Genomic DNA, 17,647 nt, shown 5'->3' with positions numbered 1-17,647 from the left:
TTCGAATTTTTGCCTTACGATTATGGTATTACGGTGCAGCCATTGATAACGGGATAAGGGATGCCGACGCCAACCGCAAAAACCTCCATATACCGTAATACCACTGGTTTACTGGATTTCTTGTTTGACTTCGGCACAGTCGAGTCTGACAGAGCTCGAAGAATAATAATTATTGCGGTTTTGGTAAATGTTTCATTCATTCTAGATGCTATTTTCAGAGTAATGAGTCATTACGGAGAAGATTTTCCCGGAAACGTACTTTTTGAATCCTGGGGAATGGCTTTTGGGCAAATGTAATACAGTCCAGCAAATAATAATAACTATCGCAAAGCAATTCCCATTCATGCAGAGTAATAATCTCGATTTTCGAACAGGAACGGGAATGGACATTGGCCTAAACGTTTTGAAGTTTACCTTATAAACGAGCAATTCCGTTTTCGTTAGTTAGTGCAATTAGGTGATTTTAAATTGAATAATATCATGATTATTAGTGATAGTTAATGTTTGATAGTGATTAACCTAAATTATTAGATAGTGATTAACCTAAAACAACCAAAAGCATAGATTTTCAAAAACGCTAGTCCGTAATCTGAAAGGTAACACATATGTTTGAGAGAAAGTCACATTTACACTTCCAGAGAGTCAAAGAGAGCAAAAAAAACGCGAACCAATTTAGCTATTCTGTGGAGATTTTACCGCAAGCACAGGTTGCAATATGATCCCGATCCATAGTGGTTTGTCGGCACGGTTGTTTGCGCTTTGTGGCTACACAGCAGCGGCGCATTGGGCAAAGGGTAATCGCATAAATTGTGAAAGTAACGCTTCTGGGCATAATACTCCAAAGGAATACCGCGAACGAGAAAAAAACAGCGAAACGTGAGCATTTCTGCAACAACCTGGGAGGCTAAGTGCGAAGGGAGGGAAAAAAATATAAAATAGGAGTTTGAATAAAATAGTGTTACAAACGTTTGATCGGATATTGGTTTTACTACTGCACCATAAAAGTAGGGAAGTGTGTGTGGGTAGCTCCTAACAAGGAAATTTCACCTAAGTCAATGTTTATTGAAACACACACTATTTCCTATGATAGACTTATAAAACTTCTACAAGAAAATAAAAAGCTATGATTTACAAGAAAATAAAAAAAATGAGTTTTTATTAGCGCATAGACAAGAGACAATCTGGGTCGTCTTTGTGACACCCCCCGGGCAGAGCAAGATAGTTTTACAGAAATCAATTGCTGCTATCGAGCAATAAGCATAAAACTCTCAGCCCCTCCCATCGTCACCACCATTACGTTTCAATCAAGATTCCAATTACAATTACAATCTCCGCGTGAAAACTAAACAAGAATTGATGACTACTACCATTCGAACCACTGAATAGCCACTGTTTCTGCCTCGGGTATAAATAGGCGGAAATCGAAGAAAGCTTGGCACAAATTTCCACTTCCTTCGGGGGCCGTACCCCGTTATGATCAAAACAATTGCGCGGTAAAAACCTATAGCCGGTACCTCGGATCCACGGGCGCATTAAGTACCAAAGAGGGATATTACTTTAATAGCTTAATAGCAGAAAGCGCGCTTTGCCACGACTCGATCCACGGTGTATGTTTTTGCAATTTTCAATTCCGTCTATCGTCTGCCGGTCGCGATCCGTACTAGCCGGCAATCATGACCACAGGGGCGGAACCCTGAGCCGAAAGGCGCGATCATCATCGTCGAAAGAAGCTTACCGCGGGGTAGGCGATTACCGTTTTGATTCAATTTCACTGTTTGTTTGATAGTATCAACCTACAATTTTGCCAAACGAACCTACCACCGAGATTATACTCCGTTGGAGTTCGTTTGAGAAGAAATGAAAACCACTAATCTGAATAAAGGGTGAGCGCCCGGCCCCAAGAAGCTCGAATTAGGTGGAAAATCTGAGCTTCAGTTACAACACGTGGGAGAGCTATGCTCAACCAATCAAGTTGATGATTTGCATGTAATTACTTATTTTTATTATTCTATTCTAGGGTAACATTTCTTTCGCCCTTTATAAGTTTATGAACATTATCCGTTTCGTGTGAATGAAAATTTGAACAGGAACTGTTATTTATAAGTTGTGTGAGGAAAGAAGATTTCTCAGTTCCAACTCCAGAAGCAAACCAATAATGATCATAAAATTTCACAAATTGTTCAATGTCAAATCCATTAGCAACACCGTGTCGACGCCGGCGTCGTGACAAAACATGTCAAGTTGAGAAATTAAAGATGTCTACTGGTTAGTGTTTATTGGGACGAAACCAGCATGGTTTAGATATGAATGACCACGTATGTCACTCATAATATACTTCTGCCTACCACTGTGTGGTGGCTGGAGTCGATCAAACTTTTCCTGGGATAACATAAGAGTGAGCAAGTCAAGGTTTCATTGCTGACAGTTAAACATTTTTAATGACCAGATCACAGTTATCAGCCGACATATTGACCGTAAAGTAGAACAGCGAAGAGCACCAAGTTAGAGTAGACTTCTTTACACTATATCAACTCAACAGAGAGTAGTTTTCTTCCTCGGCCTATTTACATTTCGACGTAAGCTCTAATGAAAAGTCGTTCCCGATTTGAAGGAATCTGACAGTTCAATCTTATTTTTGGAGCAGAAGTGTGAACAGAGAGTTTAGAGCTCCTTGCAAATCACTGCCAATGTCGTATAGATTGGCTGCAGTAGTAGAGCGTGAATATTGCTTATCAAGTTACAACGTTTCAGACAAGTACAAATATTTTGAAAGTTCTTTTCAAATCCAGAAATTTTTAGAACTCTAACGTGTTGGCATGCAAACGTGTTTTATCATATCCCTTCTACGGTGCAGTACACCAATAGGCCTTTAATCGGCAAACGGCTGACCTTCATACATGGGAAAAAAGTAAACGCTGCCGTTTGCCGCAAACCGGGACCCGTTTGCATGTGGTCGAGATCGATGAGTGGATTTGCGTGGTGCTACACTGCTTGCAATCGCATAAGAGTCCCATGTGAAACTGACATGACTTATTATTTCCTTTCTAGTGATTCCAATCCAAGCTTCAAAAACGTTACCACATTTCTTGTGCCTACTATTAAATTGAGAGAAATATCACAGCTTGATGTTCATTTCATTGTTTAATTATGTTTGTTCTTAATTCTGAGTAATAATGTTAGAAAAATATATTAAAGATTCGAAAGAGTGTGTATAGTGTAATTAACCGTACATTTATACAATTATTTTTGAAATACTGGTATGGCCAGAAGTAGTGCTACGACCAAAATCGATGCTTGTACCGTATTTATTCAACAACGCTTTCATAACGATGTACATTAATGAATTATTTGTATCACATTTAACATTTTATTGCAGACAGCGGTACACGAGGTCTCTGCTCGCTATCGTCTTGGTGCTACACAGAAATCGGTAAGACCCCATTTTTCGATAACAAACCCCGAGAAACTACACTTTTTATGAAGTGAAGTTATTTATAGTGAAAAAGGCAGTTATATCAGTTTTTAGATGGGATTCCTATTCCTATTCTTCACGACGTTTCGAAGAAAATTAAAATGTTTTGATAAATAAGAAGATTGCGTTTCAGCTAATGATAAGATAAAAATATTAGAAATGATGACACCTTAGAGCACTGTCTCTGCGCTTGATGTTTAATTAGTTGGGACTGATATGCGATTATTCCTAATACAAATGAAAATGTGTAACTTTTTTCCTTCCGCGCTCGGATTCCGACTAGACGCAAAACCACTTCTTTTGTGTTCGACAGAATACCACTTTATTTTTTGTTGTTGTTGTAGTTCGTAACGTGTTAAGTCGTTCGGTATGTAAATATACATTGCTTCCACTGCAAATAAATGTAAACTTCGATCGTGTTGCGAAACATTGTCCAATGAATGCGACAACTGTCACGGTGTTGCTATCGAAGGAGGACTGGTAACTGTGGTTCTTAAAATTTGAATATTTCATGAAGGACATCCCATTTTGTCATTTAACTAACGGAATGCATGCTTATCAGAATATATTCCATTCATTAAGCATTGAAGGTTTTTGCGCCAACTCGACCAGATATTGGCAGCACCTTCCCAGAATTCAATGAAATTTTGTGGGTGTGTGATAGAGTGACCATTTTCGCAACATCATGCGATTTCGATGAGCGCCGGGCGGAAAAAGTTTCCTTTTTACATCGAAGTTAAGCCATGAAAATTTGAAGTTTATCCGAGTTAATTAAATGGGCCCACAAAAAGCATATATTTGAAAAAAAAAATTCTTATAATAATTGCTGTTTTCTGTTTTTTCTTTATAGTTTTTTGCATTTGTTTCTCAAAATAGTTGTATGTTTTGCGTCGAAATACGTTTTAATTCTAAAAGCTTCCACATATTACGGAACGCGAAATTTTGGCATTTTTTTAAAAAGATTTGAATACGCAATGCAATTTTGCGCAGTGGAACGCTTTGCTTAATAACTCTCCCCTCTTCTGAGTGCGTTACGTAATATATGAATGATCAGTTATATTCGTTAGAGAGTTTGAAACGGCCATTCATTGGTTATACTCCAAAACGTACTCCATTGTAGTAACTGCATGAAGTGAACCATCACAGTCGGATTGGTGAAGCAAAATCCGACTTCATTGGCAATGTAATATTCGTAAATTTATTATTTGGAACTTTTTGTAGGGATTTAAGTTTTAGTATTATTATTATTTTTGTCTATTAAATAGTTCAACATTAGTGATCATTAGTTCATGAGAACGGTAAAATTTTAACAGATACAGTCGGTAGATCTCATCTTGATCGAACTTCTTGTGAGTTACGCTGGAACAGCAAAGTTCTTGGGCGTGTCAAAAATTGATTTGGGCTCCGGCAACAATATCTCCGAAAGAGTTTCTGATACGCTGGTGGATTAGAATATTTCACACAAGTTTGTGGTGCTGTTTTCTTTTAAGGGATTTGCTCAGCCGAAAACTTATTAATCTTACTTGTCCTCTTCAAATCTATGAACTTCCATACAAAAATATAATACATGACTAAAGCAAGATAGCAATCAAATCAAGCAATTTTGTCCAAATCGGTTTGAGGTTTGATCAAGTTCGCGGCGGTTATAAAGAGCTTCATTTCTCGAGCTCGTTTATTGCCTCCGATGATTGACCGCAAAAGAGTCAAATTGCATTCGAGACGTTTGAATGTTTATAGTCAAACTTTACATTCAGGTGTATTTCGGATGTACGAATGCTATTCAAAGAGCTTCATTTCTCGAGCTCGTTTATTGCCTCCGATGATTGACCGCAAAAGAGTCAAATTGCATTCGAGACGTTTGAATGTTTATAGTCAAACTTTACATTCAGGTGTATTTCGGATGTACGAATGCTATTCAATGCCCTAATCAAGTTATGAATTTTCTACATGATTCTTTCGCATAGGGTAAATGTACCCTTAGTGGAGGTAGTACCAATAGTGGAGGTAGTGCGATATAGAAAGTTTTGTAGTTTATTTTGAGTAAGACTGGCAAAAAAAGTATAATGCAACATGTTTGTATGGGTTTTATGTAATGTTTAAGGGAAAAATTCCCTTTTTACAGTGAAACACTAAAGAGAAAAACGTTTTTCCAAATCACTAGCTGAATACCGCTTGATTTTTAGTGTTTTCTTAAGCTGCATTCGATTTTATTTAAGGGATATTTATTAAGTTAAAACAAAGTCTCATATAATTTTTAGTACTTATTGTGTAGAAAACTCATCAATTTAAAGATTCATTGGCACTTAAATCGTTTTTGTTTGATTTAACCCCGTTTTTTTCAACTGCGCCATTATTGGTACACAGAAACACCGTTGCTCCCATAGTGGAGGCATTCGAATGTTTACAAGTGTCAAACGAAAAAAAATCGTTTACAGTTCAGATTTTTGAATATTCAGCGCATATACAGTGTTTGCGCAGCGAACAGGTTTTGAGCTATATCGTTACATCATCGCTGCAGGACAATGCCCTTCCTATTCACTACTTCTAAGCTACGAATAAAAACAACATTTCAAAGGACATTTCATTGACACTTGCACTGGAACAAAGGCCATTCAGCAGTCTATTCCACCAAGTTTATTCAACCGCATGGAAGAAGGTGAAAAAAGAGCAGAGAACTTTCTGCGACACTATTAAACCGATATAAATACGGCACATTTGCGCAAGTTAGTTTTCATTCTGTTTTCAACCGTTTTCGAGTGTACATCCTCAGTTACAAAATAAGTCAATGAACTCAGTGATGTTTCATTAATTTAAAACAATTTGCTTGGGTCCGGATTACGACAAATGTATTGCCAAGTCAACTAGCGAAAACCCTAATAAACCAGTAGCTCAAGAAACAGACAAGTAACTTTCCACCTTCAATTCAGTAGAGGTCAATCCTGAATTGAATTAGGAGAAAGAAGGACAAGATGTAATTATTGAAGATTCGGTTATAATTCCAACTTCAATAATCAAAGCTGCTATAGATTGCATTGGTAGGAAGCGCATTAACAGCTTTAGTAGCGGTTCTGTCTTATCTGCAGAAGGAGAAATCGTCCGGCAGCTATATGAGATGTTGTTGATGCCTATTGATTCGCAGTTATTGAGCAGTACGACTCCAGAGATGACTGTGTCAAGTGACTACATATCTGAGGATAATCCAACATTTATTGAGGAGGTAGGTGACGATAGTTTCATATCAGATGACAGTATTCCACTCAGTGTCATGAAAGAGAAGACTGGACACAACATTCCGAGCCGTAAAATAAGCATAACCGAATTGCTTCAAACTCTGCCAATTCCTCGTCGGAGCAATATTCACAGGAATTATAAAAGAAAATTCCACCCGGTACTGACGGCCTCAGAGCGGCTTGAAAAAATCCGACGACTTGAACAAGAAAAAGGAAATGATGCAGCCAGGAAAAAAGCCAGAGTAGAGGAAAGAGAGCTTGCTAAAATAGAAAAAAGAACAACTGAAGAAAGAAATAACAAAAATTCGTGAGCGAAATCAAGAGGAAGCTGAGCAACGTAAGAATAAAAGAGAAGAACTTCGAAAAAAGAAACAGAGAAAAGCTGTACTACGAAAGAGGAGAGAGAGGGGAGAAAAAACGTAAGAAGCTAATGGAAAATAATCGAGAAAAAAAGCAAAAATTCGAGTTACTCGAGGCACTGAAGCTAAAACGTCAGAGATAATTCTCGTCTGATGAATTTTTTCAGGTGCATTTGAAATGCTCCATGGTCACTGGTTAATAAATCCCTTATTTTCATTAAATGTTGTTATTTTCAATTGCATAGAAAATGAGCGAAAATGAAAATTAATCCAGTCAACTCGATTTTCTAGTTTGAATTATATCTAAACTCAACCTATTATAATATTACCAAAATTCCACAGATTCTTCTTAGTTTCATTCACAACTCTATATAAAATGTTCAGCAGAGTTATTAACAGTGGACTGTAGATTCTATAGAAAAACACGGACTTATGTCCCATTTTTTTTTTGTAATAAAATATTCACATTGATTTTCATATTTGTTTTAAACTCATCGTTTTTTGTTTTCTATACTTGTGACTGTTCAACAAACTTCAAAATGTACAATCTTCATCCATTTCATTTATAGAAATTTCAAGGTTTTTAAAACTACCTCCACTATAGGTACATGGTACCACCATTATAGGAACAGTACCTCCACTGAAGGTACAAAAGCTATGATAACAATTGTTGATTTTTTTCAAATTCATTAGTTTTAAAAATGCACAACGAGTTATTTATCAGCAAAACAACTAAAGTTCTATTTTCATGTAAATCGATTTCTTAAATATATGGGTCATTCCATACGAAGTGTACATGCCACTTGGACACGACCATCGCAGATTTTGTTCAAAGTTGGGGGAATTATTCATCTACTGTCAGTTTGGGAAAATCCCAATTTTGGTGTCGATTGGAATACCCCTCGCTCTCTAGTACCCCCTTCTTTATTGCAAAGTCGCGCAATTTTTGTCAAAAATCTCTTTTTTTTTCTCCAGAATCCAGAAAAAATATAAGTTTTGACCGGAAGTGTTGCCAGATATTTTTTTATTTGTAATTGAAAACTCAATTTACATTTTTCGGCAAATACAGCTATTTTCATTTTAAATTTGATGATTTCATCGTGTTTCTTGGAAAATTTCACATAAGAAACAACTATCATCCCGAGGTAATATGAGCCAATCTCGAGATATAACATTTTTACGAAAAAAGTTGTAAACTTCGTTTTTATTTCTATTTCAAGCAGTAAATGTGGAGCTGACGATTCAAAAATGTACTAACTGGGGAAATAGTTAATTAGAAATTTACGAAAAATATAGTCCAGCAGGTGGGTAAACCCCACTGCGACGTGAGAGATACGAAACAAAAGCCAGCCACCAAACAATACTCTCTACTGAGTAAATGATGACGTGCGATAAAGTGTGCAAGCGATACAAAATAGCTATTTAGCGAGATCGTCTTATACGTCTTGCGGTGGTGTAATCGGAAACGCATCTGACCGGAGATTAGAAGTTGTGGGTTCGTGTCCCACCTGCTGAACTATATTTTTCGTAAATTTCTAATTAACTATTTCCCAGTTAGTAAATTTTTCAATCGTCAGCTCCACATTTACTGCTTGAAATAGAAATAAAAACAGCTTGACTTGCATTTTAGTCATTAAAAATAAGAAAGACTTCGTAATTATTTTATTTTATAATTTATAGTCGTAAGACACCCGAAAAATAGTGATAGGTGAATTTTGAAGAAAATAAACCAAGGAATCCAGAAAAAATATTGTTTTTGCCCGGGAGTGTTGCCAGATAAATTATTTTTGTATTTTAAAATTAAATTTGCATTTTTCGGCAAATGCAGCTAATTTTATTTTAAATAGACACCACATTTGGGATTTTTCCAAAGTGACAGTAGATGAATTTTGAGCAAAATCTGCGATGGTCGTGTGCTTTTTCATGGTCACTTCGTATGGAATGACCCATATGCGCTTTGTGGGTCCATTAAATAAACTCCGATCAAATCCAAATTTTCGTGGCTTATTGTGGAGGTCAAAAGAAAACTTTTTCAGCCCGGCGCTGATTAAGGTCGATAGTTTCAAGAACGGCCATATAAAATATGGCCACTCTAGTGTGTAAGCCTTACTAGTATAAGCAACTCTGATTTTTTTCTTTTAAAATTTACTTGCACTTTGAAAAGGGCTGATGTTTTTTCATTAAATCGATATATCTCAATAACGACAAGAAACAGAGAGAAAGTTGTCAGGGGATGACTTTTGGAAGTTTTTGATTTTTCACAGTAAATGTTGGCAAAATTGGATTTGAGATCTTACAATGAAAAAAATAAATAAATGGTATTTGAATTGAAACTAATATTTTCAAATAAAAGTTCAGACAAAAAGGTCAGGCACTTTTCTAAAAGGCATTCCTTGACAACTTTTCTCTATCTCTTCTCATTATTCAGATACAGGTTCGACTCGATTATTCGGAAACTCAATTATTCGGGGTTCGGTTATTCGAAATTAAAGACCTGGTTATCCGGATTCCATTTTTTCTGCGGTTTCTTTTTTCTTTTTTTTTACTATTCCTCCCGGATATTTTTCACCTTTTCTGTTCCCTTCGACATGTTAGCAAAATGTTCGAGTTAAGTGAAACCAATCAATGTCTAATTTTTTTTTCTTCTCAAGACTTTATCCCTTTTCCTACAGTAATAATTTCTGGCTACACCATATTGTTATATGTATTGTTCTTGACATTGGAAAAAAGATCTATTTTATTCTTTGTTCCGCACATGAATCGTTTGCAAGTCGTGTATAATTCCTATAGTGTTTTTTTCCTGAATAATGACCCTTTGGTTATGGGGAATGAATGAATAATTGATGTTTAATGCATTAGGAAAAAAATTTTTTTTTTACAAGGATAAAGAAAATATATCTAGCCTTTTTTGCAGCCGACTGCGTATGACACGCAGGGCTTTTTTCTTTTATGGAAATGCATTTATCATCACAAAACAGAGATTTCCCACATACTAGTGGTAAATCAGAAAGATCAGAATTGAAAATATTAGGTAAGATTGGGCCCAAGATACTTCCCTGAGGTACACCAGCTTCAAAAGGCGCTGCCAGCCTCTTATTCGGGTTCGCGCGAAATTCTTCCATTATTTCCAAATGAAATTTATTATAAAATATAATTTGATCGAGAAAGATTGATATCAATATAGCCTGTTTATTATCGACAGTAAGACGCAGCTATAACTCTAAAAATCTTGGTGCAAAATTCCATTTTTGGAGCATGAATTTATGTTCATAATACACAGACACAGCGAGGCCAGTGCTGTGATCCTAATAATATTAACAGTCTTTCCCGAGCCAGGATTGCAACATCAAACGGTAGGATCTAGGAGATGCATAACGTTTTAAACAAAAATAGAGAAAAAGACCTGACGATTAAATACCATACGCATTAAAAATTAAACGAAGTGTGTTTCGAAATTGAAAGGTTTTTATAATTCATTCCGGTTCATGGAGCATGGCTTTCAGAGTAACACTTCGACAACTTTGAAAATACCGAAAACTAGATTGTGTCATTAGGCGTCGTACACAAATTACGTAACGCATGAAGGGGGGTGGGGGGTTGAGTTCGCGTTACTTATTGTGACATATGTGTGTGTGTGTGTGGGGGGGGGGGGTAGTTGAAACAGTTACGTAACTACGATTTTCCTTAAAAATCGAAAATTTTTTTTGGGGGTAGGCGTTACGAAATTTAATGGGGGGGTCATATTGAACGTAACTTATCGTTACATATGGGGGGAGGGAGTCTAAAATCCGGGTTTTTAGCGTTACGTAATTTGTGTACGACGTCTTATTCATTGTGCCTATAGACGAGGATTTTTTCGGCGCGGTATCCGTTTTTTTGCCCAAGATGGCAAAAATTAGTGGAAAACGATAGACAATACTTTGAGTATTTTAAGTTAAATTTTCAGTTTGAAACTGATTTCTAAGTGGTTGAAATCATCGACTGTTGCATCGAAAATATTTAGTAAATGGTGAAAGCATGTAACTTATCAGTTATTTTAGATACCCGGATGACTGTTTAAAACAAAACTCGAATCCAAAATCTAAATTATATTTATGTGTTTTACGAATAAAAAAAAAAAAAACAAACGTTTCGACTAAACATCTCTCTATACCATAGTTTCTTTGGTTTTCAAACACTAACGTTTGAAATGAAAACAACTCAATTCATAAACACCAAATCCAACCAACATTAGCACATAGTACGAAGAGTGTAACTCACTTCGTAGGTACATGAAAGAAAAACACAATAAACGGTAAATTATGCCACAACAAAATACACCTTTTGAATTCAACAAGATTTATGCTTCAACAACCAGCAGCAGTTGAATAATTCGTGTACACCTTAAAACGCATTGTTTGCACCACGAACTCACTCGGACCCAAAACTAGGAGATAATTTATCTTCGCACTAAGTCGCTATTGACACTGCTGGTGAAAATTTATAGGATTACCGCCATAGCAAGCAATGTTCACTAGCAAAACTCACAGTTAGAGACTTATAATATTTTGTTCAAAAGTTACACGCGCTTGTTCTGCTTCGAAGTTATATAACTTGCGCCACCCTTACAACACCTACAGTCTGATTGACCTGGCGTCAGTCAAGGGTAAACTTTCCGCGGTTGCATTATTTCAATTCAACAACTACCATTAATTCAAACCCATTTTCCTCCATTATGTAGATAAATGCAGGAGAAATTGCTTTACCACTTTCATATTTTTCCTTCTCTAGAAGCACTGGTCGTTAGTGCCACCACCCGGGCGTACTGCACAGTCACAATAAGCCTGAAGTGATTACATATCTTAATTTAGTCTCTTGTGCTTTACCTCCGCGTGACCGAAACTTTGGTAACTATCAGTATTGCACATAGCCACATTCCGCAGCAGCTATGCTGTGGGCCCCGCGGCAGCGAACAGTTTCACCAAAACCATTTTAAATTCAATTTACCATTGTTCCGCAAGCGGTGTTTTGCAATGTTTTTTTTTCCTTCTATCAGCCGACTATTCATTCAGCAGAGAGACGTCGAGCAGCTGTTTCAACACATATATAAATTTACCTTAAAAATTGTGAATGATAATACGGGTGAACATTACCTGAAAGAGAAAGAAAATAATTTGTTAATATTAATATCAAATTCAATGGTTTGAAAAGAGTTCCAATTAATCTGGTTCGATCGAATATCGAATTTTGAAATTTAGCATAAGAAAATGTTAACCAATTTTTCATCCGCATGAGTCGCAATCATGTGTTTTAGGTTTAGTATAAGCTTATAAGATATTTTCAAAAGGAATGTTTTGGTGTGTAGAAACATTGATTCAGAAAATAAAAAACAATTTTAAATTTTCACACTTATATTACTACTGAAACGTTTTATATCCTTTTAAATTTATTTACGTATTGAATTTAACACATAACTATTTATGAATACGCGAATCGAATTTAAATGAAATTTACTTCAAATCTAAGATGAAACGATCCAGGAATCAACAAATTCGCCAATTCCTCACATAACCACACTGATACGCCTTTTTTCTGCTTTTTCTTCATCTCCGCCTAGGTACGCCACCGCACTCCTCCCGCCGGCCATCGCACTTTAACCGCCTCCACCCATCGATAATCACAACCATCATCATCACTAATGTGTTTAAGAAAATCCAGTGTGAATTATTTTATAAAATGTTACTTCCTTAAAGCATCCTTAAGCATACTTCCTTAAAAGAGTATTACATGCTCACTGGGAGATGCTACAGTAATTTTAAACAACATTTGAATACAAATGCGGGTTTTTATGCCTATTGAAAAAGTTACTCGAAAGGAGTAACACTTGAACAGGCTTTTCCCTAAAAAAATCAAAATTTGGAAACATTGTTTGAGTATCTTGGAAGCTAAACCGTTGAACTATTTACGAGTAATAAAACAATCAATAAGCTAAAATATATTTCGTTTGCAATTAAAATTATAAAAGACAGATTAAAAAGTGAATAAGAATTAACAGCGACGCATACATGCGCGTATACATACAGATACATACTCACTCATACAACATACAAACATAAGTATGAGAAACCATACAATTGTTTACGAACCGTAATAACCAACCTTAGAGTTTATTGTTATTCAAGTTTTTGAAACTGACGAAGGACATTTCCCATTTAAAATTGCAAATTCTTTCCTACCTGCAAATGTACACATTAGTTTTAATTTATTCAAGCAAACAATTGAAAAGATTCGCGTCTGATTGTGCCAACACAAAATTCCTGCAGCCGCACATCAATCGCTAGCGGTCTATGTGCGGGAAAGCTGGCTACCATCTGCCGTTCGCTTTCCCCGCAATCCTTGTCTTGGGGAGCATAATATCCAATGAACGTTTAGTGAGGATATTGATGCTGACAACCCATAGCTTCGGTATGATCTCGATCGTATCGTGAGAAACCCCCGCCCTGGGTAGTTGCTTTCGAACAGTGGCTACTTGGGCGGAATTTTTGGGACGCCCCTTTACTTCACAAGCGGGCGTTACCACTGGTTTTAGACACGAAGTTTGCTCAATTGAATTTGTCTTTGCGTTGAAAAATTAATGCGGCAATGTTATGTAATATTGGAATCAGTTTGTTATCAGGTGTAAATAAATTAGAATGAGTAATAAGTGATAACGTTGTCATGCATCATAAGTAGACGCTTTTGAAATGAGATGTTTTAGGTAACAATGACAGTTGATTTATTAATAATCTACTTTTTGAATAACAATCCAATTAGTTATTCTGTTTTTGTCATCACAATCATTCAAACACAACTAGGATTAAAACATTGCAACAACAGATCGTATGCTGCCCCCTTTGAATACACGTATGTATTTTGAAAAACGGTAACAAAATTATTCAAATCAAGATGCACGCCTTTCAAATGCTTTTTGATTTTTTGGGTAATTAATAAAATGTAGCGATCGATTTAATTTTTTAAATTTTTTACCTATGTTTAATTACTTAACAATTGATAACAACTTTGCTAAGTTTGGTTTCGTTTTATAGCTAATCAGAGTAATTTACCGATGTTTTTAAATAATTCGACAGTAATTTAAGTGATGAGCAGAACTTTCGTTTTGAGCACTCTCAAATTGGCAAAGTCGGTCTTGCCATCTATGATAAAAGTGAGTCAGATTAACACGCACATATAACACAAAGGTCTAAAGCAGGTATTAGACGAAGCGATACTTTATTTGAAAATTGAGCAAACTTTCTACTAGGAAAATTGTTTAGAAGTAGTGCTGTTTCTATCGTATTTTAGTGTTGCTCCATAAGATTAAAACAGTACTATTTTTAACCATTTTTGCATTTAAAACGTTGGACATGTAAAGGGTATAACAAATTTTCTAAGCTTTCAAATAATAGCAATAAAATTGCTCACAGTGGTATACCTTAAGTGCAACCCGATGAAAAAACAGGCAACCAATTTAATCGACCATTTTTGATCTTATTGAAACTTTGTGTATATTCATAGGCTAGAGATGTCATTTTGTGTTATTTTATTCTCGAATCACGACTCATTTTTGATTAGAGCTTATCTGAAAAACATAATGAGTACAAGTATTTTCAGAGCCAGAAAGGTTTGTTTGATCGGTGTGACGTGTTCGGTAAAGTTATAGATAATAATTTTGTCTTTCCAGAAAAAATATACACCGTAGGACCAAAACGACCTTGACAGATTTTGCTCATAGTTGGGGGAATCACACTGGTCGACAAAAGCGAAAACAGTGCTATCCTAAAACTTGACAAAGCTGCCCTAGAAAGATTATAGCTTTTTAACCATTCCTGTGAATTTTGTTGCCTCAGCCATAACCAAAACGCATCAACTTACGTGAGAGTATGCATAGTAATTGCTCGCCGGGTTCGTCGCTTCAACGTTATGTTCACGAGAAAACTCATTCAAGTCTCTGAAAAAATGTTAGTAGCTGCGGGCACCAAAATTCACATGAATGGTTTAAAACCTGTAATCTTCCTTTTTTTTCTAGTTTGAACTTTTGGGCCACACCTGTGTTGACCCCTCGCCCTCGCCCTCGCGAATAACACTTTTTTGTTCAAAACCTTTTTTTTCTTTTTCTTACAATTTAGAGACGTAAGGTGTCCGGAAAACACCGATAGGTGATTTTTGAAGAAAATAAACCAAGGAATCCAGAAAAATACCATTTTTGACCGAAATGGTAAAAAAATTGATAGTTTCATTGTGTTCATTTGAAAATGTTTGTTAACTTTCTAATCTAACCTTCTACCAGTTTGAAAACAAAAATAAATAAAATAGAAAAAAAAACATAAATATTTTTCGAAACTCCGGATAATCGAGTTAGATCTGTATTTCAAAAAGCTCACTTTTTTAAAATTTCTGCATGCTAACATGTATCTAACTTTGGGAGTATTTCCCCAGTCGAGTGCCTATCTTTTTAACATATAAAAAGGCAGCCCGGTCTGTCTGTCTGATCCATATAGACTTGAAAACTACTGATTCGATCGACGAGAAAATTTGTATGTAGAGTTTATGGGTCCGGGAAAAGTTCTTACGATGGTTTGGAACTTCCTCCTCTGGAAGGGAGGAGTCCCATACAAATGAAACAAAAATTTCTGCATAACTCGAAAACTTATCAGGCAAATGAAACCAAATTCGGCATGTGAAGGTTTTTCGGAGCAAAAAGTATTGCTCTGGAAGGAAGGGCTCTCATAACTCAAGAACTAAGCAAGTAAATGAAATCAAATTTGGCATGTGAAGGATTTAAAGAGCAAGAAACATTTCTGTGGCAGATTGACACCCTCCCTTCTTTTTGAAGGCAGGGCTATCATACAAATGAAAGACAAAATCCTGCATAACTCGAGAGCTAATCAAACCAATAGAATCATAATTTGCCATGTGGATGTTTTGTCCCATATAAATCAAACACAAATTTCTGCATATTTCGAGAACTTTTTCATGGTAAAGTTATCTTTGCTAGGGGCACCAAAATTCACTGGAATGGTTGAAAGCTATGATTTTTCATTTCTTCCAGTTTGAGCTCTAGGGCAAAACCTGTGTTTACCGGTATAATTAGAATAATTCAATTTTTGTCATTTTTTAATATATGATTTTTTGTACTTTTTGCGTGCTATTCAATATTTCAATAAATAACAGAAAACAATAAATAAATAACATTCGTGTGTGTTAAAAATCTGTTAATCTTTTCTTTGTTTTTAGGGTTTCGTTATCTCTAACTTTTTTTAAATACAGTAATACCTCGATATAAGGCAACTTTATTTTTATTTTGGTTACGTTATATCGAGTTACGTTCGATATAACGTAACTCAATATAACATAACGAAAATAAGAATAAACCAAATTTTTTTTTTTAAATTTATGCAAGAATGTTAATGGTTACTCGAAGATGCGCGAAAACCTATTTTCCATAACCTTTCAGTATTTTTAAACCTTTCTTATGCCCATTTAGAAATATTTTCAGAAGCAAAACAAAAAAATTTTTCAATTGATACTGGAGGTTACTCAAAGATGCGTGAAAAGCTATTTTCCATCACTTATCAGTATTTTTAAACCATTCTTATGCCCATTTAGGACAATTTTCAACAAGCAAATTTTTTTTATTTGATGCAAGACTGTTGGTGGTTACTCACAGATGCGCGCAAACCTATTTCCCATCACCTATCAGTATTTTTAAACCTTTCTTACGCCCATTTAAAGAAAATTTCAACAAGCGAAAAAAAAAGTTACTGAAGGATGCGTGAAAACCTATTTCCCATCACCTATTAGTATTTTTGAACCTTCCTTATGCCCATTTAGGACAATTTTCGCATTGGTTTTTTCACTGGTTTTAAAACTTACAACAAACATTTTTTTGAAGCATTTTATAGCCCAAAAACAGTTGCTGTATTATTTATTTTCAATTTCAATACATTTTAAAAAGTTACGTTGTATCGAGGTAAAAGTTACGTTATATCGAGTTACGTTATATCGAGGTTGCCTTAGATCGAGGTTGCCTTATATCGAGGTATGACTGTATTACCGTTCAACTCTTGTTTTCCTAGCTCTTGATATGTTTTTCACTTCCATTTTTGTTTTGCGGGGTAATACTATTCTCAACTTTCTGTTATCATTCACCGTAAGCCGGGGTGAAATGCTGCCAGCGAAGGTGAGATTGTGCCATACAAACCCATTGTTTGTCAACCATCCCATGGAGATCACAAGACCAATCTTTTTTGTTTTCAAGAAACAGAACTGTTGTTCAAAGCAGAGGAAAAAAAGAACAGCTTTTTGGAGACATTCGTGCGCATTTCACTATAACAGTATTAGTGTTGGCAAAATAAAGTCGAGTTGGCAATACGTTCTCAATGTGATTGCTCGACTGCTAACAAAGAAGTATTCTGGGAAGCCAGTAAATAAAAGGCTGTACTTTTGAAATGCTTGGTTCAAAAGCTATTTTATACAGTGATAAAATGTACTCTAGATTTGCTTTTTCGGAATTTGAAATGGTCTCAAGAAACATTAACTGTTTTTAAGCAGGTTTCCGCACTGACACA

General features: G+C 35.7%; 1 protein-coding gene and 1 non-coding gene across 6 annotated transcripts in view; one reads left to right on the top strand and one right to left on the bottom strand.

The window, feature by feature from the left end:
* LOC129721523 (dnaJ homolog subfamily B member 6-B) overlaps positions 1–17,647 on the bottom strand; it is a 173,272-nt gene that overhangs the window by 35,544 nt on the left and 120,081 nt on the right. The window lies entirely within an intron of this gene.
* Positions 13,430–13,590, top strand: LOC129726216 (U4atac minor spliceosomal RNA). The gene has a single exon (XR_008728268.1). It is a non-coding gene; the product is annotated as a U4atac minor spliceosomal RNA (small nuclear RNA).

This window comes from Wyeomyia smithii, chromosome 2, assembly GCF_029784165.1.
Source record: "Wyeomyia smithii strain HCP4-BCI-WySm-NY-G18 chromosome 2, ASM2978416v1, whole genome shotgun sequence".
Lineage (NCBI taxonomy): Eukaryota > Metazoa > Arthropoda > Insecta > Diptera > Culicidae > Wyeomyia > Wyeomyia smithii.
Note: the sequence above shows the minus strand (reverse complement) of the source record. Positions and strands in the feature narration are given on the sequence as shown.